Below are 18,552 nucleotides of genomic sequence, written 5' to 3' on the forward strand. Positions count from 1 at the left end.
GCAGCAAATACTAGCTGATTGAATCTAGCGATACATAAAAAGAGACAAAATTTTTACAATTGCTCTAACACAAATATTTTTAACCTTTTTTACCATATCACTGGTCTTTCTTTTTTTTAATAAATGAAGTCTTAAAACAAAAAAAAAATTAAAATTAAAAAAAAGAGTAATATTCCATTATCATTTGGAGCTTATCCCAGGAATACAAAGCTGGTTCAACATTCAAAAATCAATCAAATCCATTATATAATAGACAAAAGAAGAAAAACCACATGATTGCATGAACTGGTACAGAAAAGCACGTAATAAAATTGAACATTAATTCATTATAAATATTCAGCAAACTGATAAGAAAGAAATCTCTTAATCTGATAAGGGGCATCTACAGAACAATCTAGAGCTAACATTACATTTAATGGTGGAAAAAGTCACTATTTTCTGCTTTAAACAAGAGAACCAATCACTACACCTATTCAACATCACACTCTAAGTCCTAGCCAGTTCAGTACGGCAAAAAAAGAAAAAGAGGGGTGGCTGGGGGCTCAGTCGACTGAGCATCCGGCTCTTGGTTTCAGCTCAGGTCGTGATCTCAGGGTCATGAGACTGAGCCCTGCATCCGGCTCCACCCTCAATGGGGAGTTTGCTTGAGATTCTCTCTCCTTCTTCCTCTCCCCATCTCCCTGAGCTCACGCTCTCTCTCTCTCTCTCTCTCTCTCTCTCTCCCTCTCAAATAAGTACACCTTAAAAAAAAAAAAAAAGGAAAAGAAAAGGCAATAGAAAATTTGCTGTCTTTTCAGATGTTATGACTTTAGAAAATCTCAAGGAATCTACAAAACAAACTTCTAAAACTAATGAATGAGTTTATCAAGCTCTTAAGATATAAGGTCAACTCACAGAAATTAGTTCTATAAACAAGCAATGAATCATGAGAAAGAAAATAATGAAAACTATACCATTTATAATAGCTCCAAAAATGATATACCTAGGTATAAATACAAAACATTTTTTGAAAACTGTAAAACCCTGATGAAAAGAAAGGAAGAAAGAGCTTATTAGATGGAGAGGCGTACTGTGTTCATGGATTGGAGTATTCTCTCCAACCAACCAACTTAGTGCAATTCCAACCAAAATCCCACCAGGACGTTTGTGTATATAGTCAAGCTGATTCCAAAATTGATATGGAAAGGCAAGGAATCCAAAATCACCAAGCAACAGTGAAAAAGAGAGCCAAGTTGGAAGACTCCCACTATCCAATTTTTTTTAATTTTTTTAAAAGATTTTATTTATTTATTTGCCAGACAGAGATCACAAGCAGGCAGAGAGGCAGGCAGAGAGAGAGGAGGAAGCAGGCTCCCCGCTGAGCAGAGAGCCTGATGTGGAGCCTAATCCCAGGACCCCCGGATCACGATCTGAACCAAAGGCAGAGGCTTTAACCCACGGAGCCAGCCAAGTGTCCCCACTATCCAATTTTAAGAATTACTATAAAGCTACAGAAATCGAGACAGTATAGTTTTGGAAAAGGAAGCAAAAAAAAAAAAAATACCTGTTAATGCAACAGAACAGTTTAGAAATGAGCCCACATAAATGGTCATTTGATCTTTGACAAAAATACAAAGGCAATTAGAAGAAAAATGATAGTGTTTACAACAAATGCTGCTGAAATAATTGGACATCCATACTCAGAAAAGATTAATGTTGGTATAAACCTCACACCTTGGGGCATCTTGGTGGCTCATTTGGTTAAGCATCCAATTCTCCATTTTGGCTCAGGTCATGATCTCAGGTTTGCGAGATCAAGCCCCAGGTCCTGGACTCCACACTGGGCAAGAAGCCTGCTTAAGATTCTCCCTCTGCCTCTGCATCCCCCCCCACTGCCTCTGCTCATGCTCTTGCTCAAATAAATAAATAAATAGATAAACAAACACCTTATATAAAAAGGAGCCCACAATGCACCATAGATTTAAATGCAAACTGTTGATCTATGTACCTCTTGGAAGAAATCATGGGAGTGATTTTTGTGACCTGGAGTTAGGTAAAGATTTCTTACATATGACACCAAAAGCAGAATCCTTGAAAACAGAAATTGATAAACGCCTTCGTCAAAATTAGAAATGTTTGCTCTGCAAAGATACTGTTTTAAAAAAAAAAGCTATAGACTGGAGAAAAATATTTGCAAATCACTTAACAAAGGACTTGTAGCCAGAAAACACAGTAAATTCAAACAACCCAATTAAAAAAGGGGGGGGCAAAGATTGAACAAATGCTTCGCCAAGATACATGGATGGAAAATAAGCACCTGAAAAGATTCTGAACATCGTTCTTCGTTTGGGGAAACTTAACCCATGCTGAGACAGAATCACACTGGGACGGCTGCACGGAGGGAGACGGAGAGCAGAGGGCGGAGGAAGAAAGTCCGCCCTCACCTGGTGCCGGTGAGGACGGGGGGCAGCTGGGTCACAGCCACAGCACACTGGGGAAAGCAGCGAAACCCCCCACCACAGGACCCAGCAGCCCCACTCTGAAACGTAACCTTAAACAAAACCCGCACATGATTGTTTACAGTGGATTTATCGTTACCAAAAACTGGAAACAACCCAAATGTCCAGCAACCCGTGAATGGTCATGGAAGTGAGGCGGACGGGATATGTCTCAGCCATGAAGAGGGACGACAGACACACATCACGGCGTGAACGAACCTCCAATGCGTGCCACTCAGGGGAGAAGCCAGATTCGGAAGGTCACGTGTTATATGATTTTGTGTATATGAACATTCTGGAACCAGGCAACACTACCGGCCCAGAAAACAGATGAGTGATTGCAGGGGCTGGGGGTGAAGAGAAGGGACTGGCTACAGAAGGCCCCAAGGAACCTTCTCGTGCTGGTGGTCACGTTGCCAATCTTGACGTTGGTGGTCACATGACTCTGCGTCTTGTGAAAACGCATGAAACTGCACAATTTAAACAGTATGTGCATCACTTAGCTCCATATACTTGACTTTAAACACGTATCAGGTATAGAAATATAAACCCATGGGAAACCAGCTGCTTCAAAAGAGGAGGCGAAGTCCAGTGTGATAGGACAGAGCCGGAACAGACCGTGTCGCATCCAAACCAGGCAGTAGTTTGTAGCTTTGAATAATATTTTTATAAGTTCAAATCTCCAATAATTAAATCTATAAAACAGATGGAACAACAGGGCTAAACATCTTGTAAGAGAATCATAATCTAGAACAATAAGGGCTGAATATATACATATGCCCTACATTCCAAACCTCTTTCTTTTACCTTTTTATGGATCTGAGCCATTGTTCATTAAAACCAGAGGAAATGGAAGCACACAGCGATCCTGGAAAACAACTAATTTATCTCACAGTATAATCAACTCAGTCTCAACAAAAAGAATCTGAAACCAAATGTTCAAATGAAGAGTATATGCCTTTGTTTTCCATCCAGTTTTTATGGTGTTTAAACAAGGATTTTTTAAAGCCTTGACTTTCAGAAGGTCACATGTGCAACATTTCCCTAAAACTTCGTCTGCTCTCTCAACAAGGTGAGTTTCCTTAATGCTGCTGCAGATCAGGTAAAAGGCATGCCGAGGGGAAAGTTAAATAAAAAGCTATCTCAAATAGCATTTTTTAAAAGGCAAACATCAACCTTGTAAGTATTAAAAGCACATTCTAAAATCCACTCTGATGACAGTTTAAGAAAGCCGCTTTTATGTGCGCAGAGCCCTGCTCTGCAAGGTCTTTTAAATGCGAGTGTTTACCTAAAAATACAGGCAAGGGCCAGAATCTGGCCTTGAAGAGGCGCCTTTTGATTGCACACAGTGAACTCAATCTTTAACTAATAAATTGTCCCACACCTTTGTCTCGCCCAAGAAAGGCAGAGGTCTGCTCTCACAAGAACGTACAAGCCTCTTTAAAGGAACAGGGTTTTTCACTCTGAATCTCTCTACTTGTTGATTTAGAGCTTCTCTGAGTGACAATGCACATCACTGGCTCTTTTTTTTTTAACTCTGTCATCTGTGCTACTGGGTGTACTTTGACTCAGATCAAAGTTGAAAGCTTCCAGAAAGATACACAAACCACAGTGTGACAAATAGCATGCCGCGTCTGACCCGGCAAACAATAAATTACTTTCATCAGCCCAGGTAAAGAATCCCATGTTTTCAATTCTAATTCTGAGGTCTGAAATGATAGAACTTTACCACATTCTCAAAGAACGAAGAGCTTTAAATAACAAGGAAAAGCCGTAAGTGAAACTCACGTGCTCAACCACTGAAATTCTCATTGTTCAAAGGACTGTGGTTTCAATTTGCCCTCCTCTGAAGCTATTGTGAAGTTTAAACTAAGTAGCATCAGTTTAACCAAAACATGTTCATTGGGCTCCATTTTTTTTAGTTGAGAAATAATTCACAGCGTGTCTGTGCCCACGAGACTATATAAAAATGTCTTTGATATTATTCAACAACAGTACAACCGACCATTCCTTTCCCACATGGACCTGTGTAAAGGGCCCACAAGTGACAAATGACATCGGACAAGAGATGCCCGCTTTGTCAGGGCCACGCTCTCCGGCGCCCGTGGGGCCCACTATCAGCAGAGACTAGGACGGCTCACTGAGCGTCTGCTGTCTGCTGGGCCCTGGGGAGGCGCTTTACGTAGATGACCTTAGTCCCTCCAAAAATCCTAGGAGGCAGAAATTTCTACTCCCATCTTCCAGATGAGGAAACTAAGGCGCAAAGCATTCAAGTAACCTGCGCGAGGTCACACACATCTGGCAAGTGACAGAGTCCGGACGTAAACCGGTCTTTTCTAAAACCCAAGTTGCACCGGACTCACAGGGGAGAACACTGTCTTCTAACAAGCGTGTGAGTTCCCTGATGGTGAAAGAAAGGACACACTGGTCTTTTGTTTCAAATCCTTCCTGAATCAAAGAGAAAAAAGGTCGTCCTACTCGTCCTCCCGAGCACTTTCATTATGTGTACCCCAGCGGGGAGACCGTGAATTCCACAAACACTCGTCGGGTGCCTCCTGCGACCGCGTGCTGGACTGTGTGGGGGACCATCATAAATAAGAAAACAAACAAAATTACTATTGGTGCTCTAAGAATTAGGTTTTTGATTTGTTTTTAAAATATTTTTTGGATTCAGATGTCCTGCCAGCAAAAAAAAATCAGTAAGTCCAGAACATCTGAGCAAAACATTCCACATTCCAAACTGTCACTAATCCTTCTGTCCCCTACAATGACCCAGAATAATTAGGGAACGTGATTTGTGCCATTGGGACAGCAATTGATAATCACAGAACAAAAACAGGGCCATTGTAAACCGCTGAATGGAAGCTCCCGGCGCTTCCTCCGTCCGCCAGGACACAGGACGCGTGAACGCACCGTGCTAGCGAAAGCCCGTGTCGTTAGAGCAAATAATTCATCTTTACTCTTGAGCAAAATCCGAATATTCTTGACCAGATTTGCTTAGGGGTGCCTATGTTTCATGGCTATAGACATCTTTTGTGAGGGTTATTATAGGTTTTTTCCTATAGGAAAAAAAAACCCTTTCAATTCAGAATCTAAACCTTTCTTCTCTCCACTACAAAATACTGTCCAGTGAGTTTCCAGGCAGCAGAGCACTTTCCCCTGCTCTCCACCCTGGACCTAGTCCTGGCCTCCACCCCTCCTGTTGCCCCTTCCCTAGTCCTGCTCTGTGGCCACAGGCAGCTCCCCTGAGATCCTGGCTGCCCTCTTCGCAGGGACCCTACTGTTTCAGCACCGACCTGGCTGGTGTTCCCTGCTCTCGCTGACCCCTGGCTTGCTCCCAGCCCTCAGTGAGCGACCTGCAGGAGAGCAGTTCTCGCCCCCAAGGTCCTCAGAGGCTCTGTATAAGCCCGGCCCCCTCCTCCCCATCTAACGCCCTTCCCCAGCCAGACCTGCCCTTCCCAGGCCCAGGACAGGTCTTCTGCACCTGCACATTCTCATTCTTCCAGGCTCTTCCTCCCACACCCGGCAGGCCTACACCCTCCCTGTCCCACAGTCCAGCTCTGCCCTCCAAGCCCACCCTGACCCCACACCCACACCTCCAAAGCCAAGTGCTATCTCTGTTCCAAACCCACGCCAAACTGACCCAGTGTCCCTCCCGGGCGCAGTCCACCTGGATCCGAGGTCAGCATGCGCACGTCTTTGTCCTTCCAAACTCACATCTCCTTGAGGGCAGGACTCTCACCTGGCCTCCCTGTTCTCTCTGCAATTCTCCACGCCATTCTTTCATAAAATAATCATCTAAGGAACACTAGTTTAATGAACAAACAAGTCAAATATGAATTTAAAGACATGGCCATCAGCTTTCCTAAGTCGGTTATGTTGAGAGTAACACAGAAGCAGACACTAATGAAAATAAACATGAAAATACACCCAAACCAAACTACTGAGAGGATTATAATAAAATAGAACAATTTCAGAGAAAGAGAGAACTAATATATTACGTACTATTCTTTTATTTAATGGTTCCTTTTTGTATTTATACTAGCATAAAACTACATCTTTTTCTGTTAAAGAAGTTTAAGCTCGGTAACAGTTCTCAACACGACACTTGTCCTGGTGCAGTGTTTATCCCCTCCATGAATGAGCATTTGAAGAGTTAGAGAGCATCTCGAAGCATTCACAATAGGGCACTCACAGCTGGGGCAGCTGGACTTTTCAGGCCTCAACTGTACGCATCGCTTTGCACACAAAGCGTGATGATATCTTAGAAAACCGCACACCTGCCGTACTTCAACATACTCCACTTTCCTTCGCATCCATTAAAGGGTAATAAAGGGATAGTGACAGTTATTATAAAAGGATTTAATGTGAGTAAAAAGTATGACGAGTCTGCAAGACTGTTGCTACCTACAGGCTCACAACTAAGAAACCGAGCACAATCAAGAAGAAATGAATGGAAACTTTGCTGTGGAAACTCCCAGAGGGTTTCAGCAATGATGAAAATAGACTGGAGTGACAGACAGAGAATGCAAATGTTCACAAAAACATTTACTTCCAAATTACCTTTGTCTGTGAAAAAATACAGAGATCTGGGAGCAGCAGCAAAGTAGCTTAACGGCCTCATTTTAAACATTTGATCTGTGTATTAACAAATTCTAGGTTCATGGGTTAAGATCTCATTTTAAAAGTAGGAATGACACATTTCATATGTGAAAACTAATGCACAGCCATCAGTGAAGTTGTTTTCTTACATTCAACTATTTCACTTGCCTGGACAAAGCAAGTCATGCAGCCAAGCACAGGGCTGGGCGGGCGCAACAGCAGAGACACCAGACAGAGGGACTGCAAAGCCGGCTCCAGGCCCGCACTTCTCCCACACCTGCCCGTGGTGCCAGGCGACTCTGCAGGACCGCGCATTCTGACTCTGGGCCCCACCGTGTGACTTGTTTGCCCGGCAGCACATTCGCAGACACCGGAGCAAAGGCTTGGAACAGGCTTCGCCATCACAGGAAGAACACGCCTGGGCTCGCCAGCTGGAGGATGGGAAGCCTCTGGAGTGCGGCTGAGTTGCTCCGGTCGCCCCAGCCATCCGAGATGAGCCAAGGGCCTGCCAGTTCCATTGGAATAACGGCTCTTTTGGGGGTTTCCTCTTCAGTAAATTGCCTGTTCATACAGTAAGTGATCCCAGTTGAGACCAAAATCACCTCCAAGCTAAGCGCAGCCCAAAGTGCCAACCTGCAGGCTTCCCTGTAAGTCAAGTGAACCCGACCGTTTGCGACTGACCCTGGGCCGGAGAGGGGCTGGGAGCCAGCGCTGCTGAAAGGACGCAAGAGTGACACTGAATCTACAAACGGACTCTCGCCAGACCGTACGGGACACGAACACTGCCATAACCCGCAGTGACCGGCCCGCAAAGCCAACCGCAGTCGCAGCAACTGGCCCCACGTGGTCAGGACCAGGCCAGCGACGCAGCTCCTCGTCCCCACTCAGGACAAGCTAGAGGAAGCCAAATCTCCCCCATACTGGCCATGCAAGGCGCCCCACTTCTGTCTAGCCTCCTCCAGCTTCCCTGTGCGGACAGCCTCCCTCAGGGCCCGCTAGAACCTTCTGCTTCTCCCTGGGAAGCTCCCCCCACCCCCCCATGCCACCGAGTGTCACTGAACTCGAGTGAGTGTGCCGAACCCCCGGCAGAGCACGCACTGGATAAAGACCTATGTGTCCCCACCTGGCGGGTCTTTCTTCATTTCCACAACACGAAGGGCATAGAGAATTGTGACTACGATGACGAGTCGTAACAGATCCCTAACCAGGAGCCACACGGACGCGTCACAACTGCGACTGTAATTAATCTGAGTAACTAATGCCAGATCAAAACGCTGCCCCATCACGTGTGTTCACTTCCACCTGGACTGCAACAAAAGCGTCCTCTTTCGTCACGGATGATTCCGGAGACTTCTCCATGTTCCCAAGAGCCTCTCTCAGCCTGTGGCCTGCAGACCTTTCTCTCTTGAAGCCCCTTCTTGCCACAGTCCTTGTCATTCTCTCTTCTAAAATCGTTGTCCGGTCTGGGGCACCTGGACGGCTGAGAAAGTAGGTAGAGCATGTGACTCTTGACCTCAGGGCTGTGAGTTCAAGCCCTATGTTATGGGTGGAGTTTACTTAAAAACAAATAAATCGGGGAACCTGGGTGGTTCAGTGGGTTAAGTGACTGCCTTTGGCTCAGGTCATGATCCTGGGGTCCTGGGATCAACTCCCACATTGGGCTCCCTGCTGACCAGGGAGTCTGTTTCTCCCTCTCCTCTGCCCCTGCTGGTGATATCTCTCTCTCTTCATGAAATAAATAAATAAAATCTTTAAATAAATAAATAAATATTACTTGGTCTCATTCTTCCAGATTTTCAATCAGTAATGGCTTTATGTGATTGTTATCAAGTACATTGAATCCCAAATCTTACACAAGATTTGTAATTTGAGCTTTGCAATCTCTTTGCCTCATATTTTTACAGGTTTGCAGTATCCCTTCTGCAAGACACTCCCAAGGATCCTGATAGCACAGGTGACAGTGGGACAGGGGAAGGGACATTCGCTAATCTTATAAATGTATCAGTAAAGAAATTTGATGATGAAAGTAGGATATCAGTACTTCAATGTTTTTATAATTTTCCCTATACTTTAGAAAAATCTTTTAGAAACAAAAATTCAGTACTAAAGAACTTTTATCGAATAATAAAACTCAATACTTTTTATTTTAAAATAGTAAATACAGTGTGATTCCCTTTATCGCAAACTAATTTTCACAATCTATCTGTATATGTGCACTGGAAATACAGCTAAATGATGTTCACCAAATGTTCATGATAATTCTGGAAAGTGAGATGTTAAGTATGTGTACACATGTGTGCATGCGTATGTGTTTACTTTCTTCTTTGCACAGTTACATATTGGTGGAAATGTTATAACAAAGTTCTATCATTTGATGAAAAGGTAAGGGTAGTCTTTTAGAAAGTCCAAAACTTGAAAATATACAAATGAAGATCTGAATTCATTTATTCAATAATCTGCTGACAATTTATGAAGGTGAGAAAATAAGAAAAATTTTAGAAATACGCAATACCAAGTAAACAGTAGGCACTAGAGGACAATGTGAACATGGAAAAACATCCTGGGGTCATAGAAAATAAGGGTAGAGAGACTAAAAGGACACATAATGAGGGAAAAAGGAAAAAAAACTATCTAAGGAAAGAGAATGAAATGAGCTAAAAACACAGTTAAAGGAAAAACAAAAGAGTCAAACAAACAAGAGCTTATCCAGACTCCCCAATTCTGCTTTTCACTCCAACACACACAGAGCTTGCACCCATCACTCCCACCCTCACGCCAAGAAAAAAGCTGAGTAAACTGAAAGTCAACAACTCTTCTTAGAGCAACCCGAGGACTGGGGTCTCAGGGCAACCCCCCCCCCAAAAAAAACACCAGAGATAGACAGGAACGCAAGACACCTCCGCTTACTGGGTGGGGCTGCCACTGGCAGGCACGCTACGCGGGACCTGGGACCGGCTGTGTGCTGAGTGCGGCCCAGCGTTGGGGTTAAAAACCACAGCAGAGGAGGAGGAGTCAAGATGGCGGAGAAGCAGCAGCTGAGACTACTTCAGGCAGCAGGCGATCAGCTAGAGAGCTTATCTAAAGATTGCAAACACCTGCAAATCCAACGGGAGATCTAAAAGAAGAACAGCAATTCTAGAAACAGAAAATCAACCCCTTTCTGAAAGGTAGGACCGGCGGAGAAGTGAATCCAAGGCGACGGGAAGATAAGACAGCTGGGGTGGGGGGCAGCGCCCGGCAAGCGGCGGAGCAGCGGAGCACAAAATCGGGACTTTTAAAAGTCTGTTCCGCTGAGGGACATCGCTCCAGAGGCAAAATCGGGGGGAGGCCCACGTGGGGTCAGCGTGGCCTCAGGTCCCCCAGGGTCACAGAAGGATCGGGGGTGTCTGAGTGTCGCAGAGCTCGCGGGTATTGGAGCGGGAAAGCCGGCTGCAGAGACGGAGCCGACAGTGAGCTCGCCGCTCGGGGTTACCTTGAACCGGTCGCGGGCTCGGTGAGCTCGGAGCACGGCTGGAGGCCAGGCAGACGGGAGGGATTGCCGCTGTTCTCTGAGGGCGCACTGAGGAGTGGGGGGCGCGAACTCTTGGCTCCTCCGGGCCAGAGACCAGGGGGCCGCCATCTTCATTCCCCTCCTCCGGAACTCTACGGAAAGCGCTCAGGGAACAAAAGCTCCCGGAAGCGAACGCCAGTGGATTACCCAGCCCGGCCCTTGGTGAGGATGGTGCAATTCCGCCTGGGGCAAAGACACCTGAGAAGCTCTACAACAGGCCCCTCCCCCCGAAGATCAACAAGAAATCCAGCCAGGACCAAGTTCACCTACCATAGAGTGCGGTTTCAATATCAAGGAGAGCAGCAGGATTCCAGAGGAGGAGAAAGCAAAGCACAAACTCGTGGCTTTCTCCCCATGATTCTTTAGTCTTGCAGTTAATTTAATTTTTTTTTCAATTTTTTTTTCTGCTGCTGCTGAATTTTTTTTAACTTTTACCCTTTTCTTTTTTAACGTTTTTTTAAAAGATTTTATTCATTTATTTGACAGACAGAGATCACAAGTAGGCAGAGAGGCAGACAGAAAGAAAGAGGGGGGAAGCAGGCTCACTGCTGAGCAGAGAGCCCGATGCGGGGCTCAATCCCAGAACCCTGGGATCACGACCTGAGCTGAAGGCAGAGGCTTTAACCCACTGAGCCACCCAGGTGCCCCTCTTTTTTAACGTTTTTTAACTAGTTTATCTAATTTTTTTTTCTTCTCTATATTTCTTCTTTGTTTTCTTTTTTTAATTGTTTCTTTTTTTTTCTCTGAACCTCTTTTTATCCCCTTTCTCCCCCCCCATGATTTGGGGTCTCTTCTGATTTGGTTAAAGCGTATTTTCCTGGGGTCTTTGACACCCTTTTAGAATTTTACTTGCTCCTTCGTATACTCTTATCTGGACAAAATGACAAGGCAAAAAAATTCACCACAAGAAAAACAACAAGAGGCAGTACCAAAGGCTAGGGACCTAATCAATACAGACATTGGCAATATGTCAGATCTAGAGTTCAGAATGACGATTCTCAAGGTTCTAGCCGGGCTCGAAAAAGGCACGGAAGATATTAGAGAAACCCTCTCGGGAGATATAAAAGCCCTTTCTGGAGAAATAAAAGAACTAAAATCTAACCAAGTTGAAATTTAAAAAAAAAAAAAAACTATTAATGAGATGCGATAAAAAATGGAGGCTCTCACTGCTAGGATAAATGAGGCAGAAGAAAGAATTAGTTGTATAGAAGACCAAATGACAGAGAATAAAGAAGCTGAGCAAAAGAGGGACAAACAGCTACTGGACCATGAGGGGAAAATTCGAGAGATAAGTGACACCATAAGATGAAACAACGTTAGAATAATTGGGATTCCAGAAGAAGAAGAAAGAGAGAGGGGAGCAGAAGGTATATTAGAGAGAATTATTGGAGAGAATTTCCCTAATATGGCAAAGGGAACAGGCATCAAAATCCAGGAGGTGCAGAGAGCCCCGCTCAAAATCAACATGAATAGGTCCACATCTCGTCACCTTATAGTAAAATTTACAAGTCTTAGTGACAAAGAGAAAATCCTGAAAGCAGCCTGGGAAAATAAGTCTGTAACATACAATGGTAAAAATATTAGATTGGCAGCAGACTTATCCACAGAGACCTGGCAGGCCAGAAAGACCTGGCATGATATATTCAGAGCACTAAACGAGAAAAACGTGCAGCCAAGAATACTATATCCAGCTAGGCTATCACTGAAAATAGAAGGAGAGATAAAAAGCTTCCAGGACAAACAAAAACTGAAAGAATTTGCAAACACCAAACCAGCTCTACAGGAAATAATGAAAGGGGTCCTCTAAGCAAAGAGAGAGCCTAAAAGTAGTAGATCAGAAAGGAACAGAGACAATATACAGTAACAGTCACCTCACAGGCAATACAATGACACTAAATTCATATCTCTCAACAGTTACCCTGAATGTTAATGGGCTAAATGCCCCAATCAAAAGACACAGGGTACCAGAATGGGTTAAAAAAAATAAAACCCATCTATATGTTGCCTACAAGAAACTCATTTTAGACCCTAAGACACCTCCAGATTTAAAGTGAGGGGGTGGAAAACAATTTACCATGCTAATGGACATCAGAAGAAAGCAGGGGTGGCAATCCTTATATCAGATCAAATAGATTTTAAATCAAAGACTATAATAAGAGATGAGGAAGGACACTATATCATACTCAAAGGGTCTGTTCAACAAGAAAATCTAATGATTTTAAATATCTATGCCCCTAACGTGGGAGCAGCCAACTACATAAACCAATTAATAACAAAAATCAAAGAAACATATCAACAATAATACAATAATAGTAGGGGACTTTAACACTCCCCTCACTGAAATGGACAGATCATCCAAGCAAAAGATCAACAAGGAAATAAAGGCCTTAAATGACACACTGGACCAGATGGACATCACAGCTATATTCAGAACATTTCATCCCAAAGCAACAGAATACACATTCTTCTCTAGTGCACATGGAACATTCTCCAGAATAGATCACATCCTCGGTCCTAAATCAGGTCTCAACGGGTATCAAAAGATTGGAATCATTCCCTGCATATTTTCAGACCACAATGCTCTGAAGCTAGAACTCAATCATAAGAGGAAATTTGGAAAGAACCCAAATACATGGAGACTAAACAGCATCCTTCTAAAGAATGAATGGGTCAACCAGGAAATTAAAGAAGAATTGAAAAAAGTTCATGGAAACAAATGATAATGAAAACACAATGGTTCAAAATCTGTGGGACAGAACAAAGGCAGTCCTGAGAGGAAAATATATACAAGTACAAGCCTTTCTCAAGAAACAAGGAAAGTCTCAAGTACACAACCTAACCCTACACCTAAAGGAGCTGGAGAAAGAACAAAAAAGAAACCCTAAACCCAGAAGGAGAAGAGAAATCATAAAGATCAGAGCAGAAATCAATGAAATAGAAAAAAGAAAAATAGAACAAATCAACAAAACTAGGAGCTGGTTCTTTGAAAGAATTAATAAGATTGATAAACCCCTGGCCAGACTTATCAAAATGAAAAGAGAAAGGACCCAAATAAATAAAATCATTAATGAAAGAGGAGAGATCACAACCAACACCAAAGAAATACAAACAATTAGAAAAATATACTATGAACAACTCTATGTCAGCAAATTTGACAATCTGGAAGAAATGGATGCATTCCTAGAGACATATAAACTACCACAACTGAACCAGGAAAAAACAGAAAACCTGAATAGACCCATAACCAGTAAGGAGATTGAAACAGTCATCAAAAATCGCCCAAAAAACAAGAGCCCAGACCAGATGGCTTCCCAGGGGAATTCTACCAAACATTTAAAGAAGAATTAATACTATTTTCCTGAAATAGTTCCAAAAAATAGAAATGGAAGGAAAACTTCCAAACTCATTTTATGAGGCCAGCACCACCATGATCCCAAAACCAGAGAAGGATCCCATCAAAAAAGAGAATTACAGACCAATATCCTTGATGAACACAGATGCAAAAATTCTAACCAAAATACTAGCCAATAGGATTCAACAGTATATTAAAAGGATTATTCACCACGACCAAGTGGGATTTATTCCAAGGCTGCAAGTTTGGTTTGACATCTGCAAATCAATCAATGTGATACAATACATTAATAAAAGAAAGAACAAGAACCATATGATACTCTCAATAGATGCTTAAAAAGCATTTGACAAAGTACAGCATCCCTTCCTGATCAAAACTCTTCAAAGTGTAGGGATAGAGATCACATACCTCAATATTATCAAAGCCATCTATGAAAAACCCACTGCAAATATCATTCTCAATGGAGAAAAACTGAAAGCTTTTCTGCCAAGGTCAGGAACACGGCAGGGATGTCCATTATCACCACTGCTGTTCAACATAGTACTAGAAGTCCTAGCCTCAGCAATCAGACAACAAAAGGAAATTAAAGGCATCCAAATCAGCAAAGAAGAAGTCAAACTACCACTCTTCACAGATGACATGATACTATATGTGGAAAACCCAAAAGACTCCACTCCAAAACTGCTAGAACTTGTACAGGAATTCAATAAAGTGTCAGGATATAAAATCAATGCACAGAAATCAGTTGAATTTCTCTACACCAACAACAAGACAGAAGAAAGAGAAATTAAGGAGTCAATCCCATTTACAGTTGCATCCAAAGCTATAAGATACCTAGGAATAAACCTAACCAAAGACACACAGAATCTATACTCAGAAAACTATAAAGTACTCATGAAAGAAATTGAGGAAAACACAAAGAAATGGGAAAATGTTCCATGCTCCTGGACTGGAAGAACAAATATTGTGAAAATGTCTATGCTACCTAAAGCAATCTACACATTTAATGCAATCCCTATCAAAATACCATCTTTTTTCAAAGAAATTGAACAAATAATCCTAAAATTTATATGGAACCAGAAAAGATCTTGAATAGCCAAAGGAATATTGAAAAAGAAAGCCAAAGTTGGTGGCATCACAATTCCGGACTTCAAGCTCTATTACAAAGCTGTCATCATCGAGACAGCATGGTACTGGCACAAAAACAGACACATAGATCAATGGAACAGAATAGAAAGCCCAGAAATAGACCCTCAACTCTATGGTCAATTAATCTTCAACAAAGCAGGAAAGGAATGTCCAATGGAAAAATGACAGCCTCTTCAATAAATGGTGTTGGGAAAATTGGACAGCCACATGCAGAAAAATGAAATAGGAACATTTCCTTACACCACACATGAAAATAGACTCAAAATGGATGAAGAACCTCAATGTGAGAAAGGAATCCATCAAAATCCTTGAGGAGAACACAGGCAGCAACCTCTTCGACCTCAGCCACGGCAACATCTTCCTAGGAACATTGCCAAAGACAAGGGAAGCAAGGGCAAAAATGAACTACTGGGATTTCATCAAGATCAAAAGCTTTTGCATAGCAAAGGAAATGGTTAACAAAACCAAAAGACAACTGACAGAATGGGAGAAGATATTTGCAAACAATGCATCAGATAAAGGGCTAGTGTCCAAAATCTATAAAGAACTTGGCAAACTCAACACCCAAAGAACAAATAATCCAATCAAGAAATGGGCAGAAGACATGAACAGACATTTCTGCAAAGAAGACATCCAGATGGCCAAAAGACACATGAAAAAGTGCTCCATATCACTCGGCATCAAGGAAATACAAATCAAAACCACAATGAGATATCACTTCACACCAGTCAGAATGGCTAAAATTAACAAGTCAGGAGATGACAGATGCTGGCGAGGATGCGGAGAAAGAGAAACCCTCCTGTTGGTGGAAATGCAAGCTGGTGCAACCACTCTGGAAAACAGCATGGAAGTTCCTCAAAAAGTTGAAAATAGAACTACCCTATGACCCAGCAATTGCACTACTGGGTATTTACCCTAAAGATACAAACGTAGTGATCCAAAGAGGCACGTGCACCCGAATGTTTATAGCAGCAATGTCTACAATAGCCAAACTGTGGAAAGAACCTAGATGTCCATCAACAGATGAATGAATAAAGAAGATATGGTATATATACACAATGGAATACTATGCAGCCATCAAAAGAAATGAAATCTTGCCATTTGCGATGACATGGATGGAACTAGAGGGTATCATGCTTAGTGAAATAAGTCAATCGGAGAAAGACAACTATCATATGATCTCCCTGATATGAGGAAGTGAGATGCAACATGGGGGGAGGTTAAGGGGGTAGGAGAATAAATGAAACAAGATGGGATTGGAAGGGAGACAAACCATAAGTGACTCAATCTCACAAAACAAACTGACAGTTGCTGGTGGGAGGGGGTTGGGAGAGGGAGACATTGGGAAGGGTATGTGCTATGGTGAGTGCTGTGAAGTGCGTAAAACATAGTGATTCACAGACCTGTACCCCAGGGGATAAAAATACATTATATGTTTATTAAAAATAAATAAATAAATAAAAATTAAAATAAAAAACACAGCAGATGCCATCTTATGGGGCCACCACACTTTCATGAGTTTTACCTATAGGAGCCTGACCAGGTTCTCCCAGTGAATATTTCACAAAAGTCCCCTAGTGTTTGTGGCAGTGAGCGAGGTAAGTAGGCATTCTGAAATAAAGCCAGAACATTCTATTCTCGTCACTCTGCTCTGGGGATCTGCCCTCAGGCGGCGCGTTCTTGTTGGAACCTGTGTGACCTAGACTGAGACCCTGCTTGTTTTCCTGTCTCACATAATGGGAGGGGAAAAGGACTGAGGGACTCTGTAAAGGTCACAACCCAGGATATTAGTCCATTAAAGGAATGAGGATTCAATCATAATATTATAGAATGCTTCTCCTCCCCAACACCTTGCCCCCATCCGCAGAGCTCCAGTATCATCAAAGTGGGTCACAACTCAGTGAGCTGATAATTGAGGCACAGCATCTATTTAAAAAGGAGGCTCAAGGGATACCCAAGAACAGTGGAGGTGCTCCCAGTAAGAACACTGGAGGAAATGCAAGCTTTGACACCTACAAGTACAGTAAAGATTAAACACAGCACAACTACTTTCCAGATAAAAGTACAGCTCTCATTAGAGGTCTATTTGCCTCAGTTCTTATTACCCAATACATATGCCTGGCTTTCAACAACAAAAAAGAGATGCAAAAAGGGAGGGGGGAGGGCAAAAACAAAAGCAAGAACACTGTCTGAAGAGACAAAGCAAGCATCAAAATCAGACTCAAATATGACAGAGACCTCTGGAATTATCAAATGAGAAATTTTTAAACTATGGCTAAGATGGTCCAGGAGGAAAAGTGAACGACATTCAAAAACAGATGGGCAATGTAAACAGAGAGATAGAAACTCTAAGAAAGATCCACAAGGAAATGCTAGAAATCAATAACACTGTGGCATAAATAAAGAGTGCCTTGATGGCCAAGGAAATCAGTGATCCTGAAGATGTGTCAATAAAAGCTTCCAAACCTTGTGCTCAAACAGAAAAAGTAATGAAAAAAAATGGAAGAGAATATCCAAGAAATCTGTGGCAATTACAAAAAATTTAACATACTTGTAATGAGAATACAGGAAAAAAGGTGTATAAGAAATATTTGGAGTAGTAATGGCTAAGAATTTTCTAAAATTAATGAAAGATATCAAACCACAGATCCAAGAGTCTCAGAGAACATCAAGCAAGATAAATACCAAAAACTGTATGCCAAGGCATGTCATATACAAACTGCAGAAACAAAGAAAAAGAGAATATCTTGAAGGAAGCTGAAGAAAATCACCTTCCTTATAGAAGATTAAGAATGACACCAGACTGTACTTCAGAAATCATGCAAACAAGAAGAAAGTAGAGTTATTATTTAAAGTGTTGAAAGAAAAAAACCCCAGTAACCTAGAATTCTGTATCTAATGAAATTACACTTCAGAAGTGAAGGATAGGGGTACCTGAGTGGCTCCGTTGATTAAGCAACTGATTCTTGGTTTCAGCTCAGGTCCTGACCCCATAGCTCATGGGATCAAGCCCCACGTTGGGCTCCACACTCACTGGGAGTCTCCTTGGATATTCTCCCCCTCTGCCCCTTCCCCCATTCATTCTCCCCTTTCTTTCTCTCTAAAATAAATAAATAAATCTTTTTTTTTAAAGTGAAAGAGATACTAGCAATGAAACATCTGATAAGGAAATTAAGAAAATAATTCCAGGAGAGGCAAGATGGTGGAGGAGTAGGGAACCCATTTCAACTCGTTCCCTCAATTTAGTTGGATATCTAACAAAACATTTTGAACACCCACAAAATCATCCTGAGATAAAAGACTGTATATCTGGATATCTACAAGCAGAAAAGTGACTGTTTTTGCAAGGCAGGACATGTGGAGTCATGAATCTGTTGGGGAGATATCAGAAGATAAACAAAAGGGGGAGGGAGCCTCCATAA

Source organism: Neovison vison, chromosome 4 (assembly GCF_020171115.1).
Source record: "Neovison vison isolate M4711 chromosome 4, ASM_NN_V1, whole genome shotgun sequence".
Taxonomy (NCBI): domain Eukaryota; kingdom Metazoa; phylum Chordata; class Mammalia; order Carnivora; family Mustelidae; genus Neogale; species Neogale vison.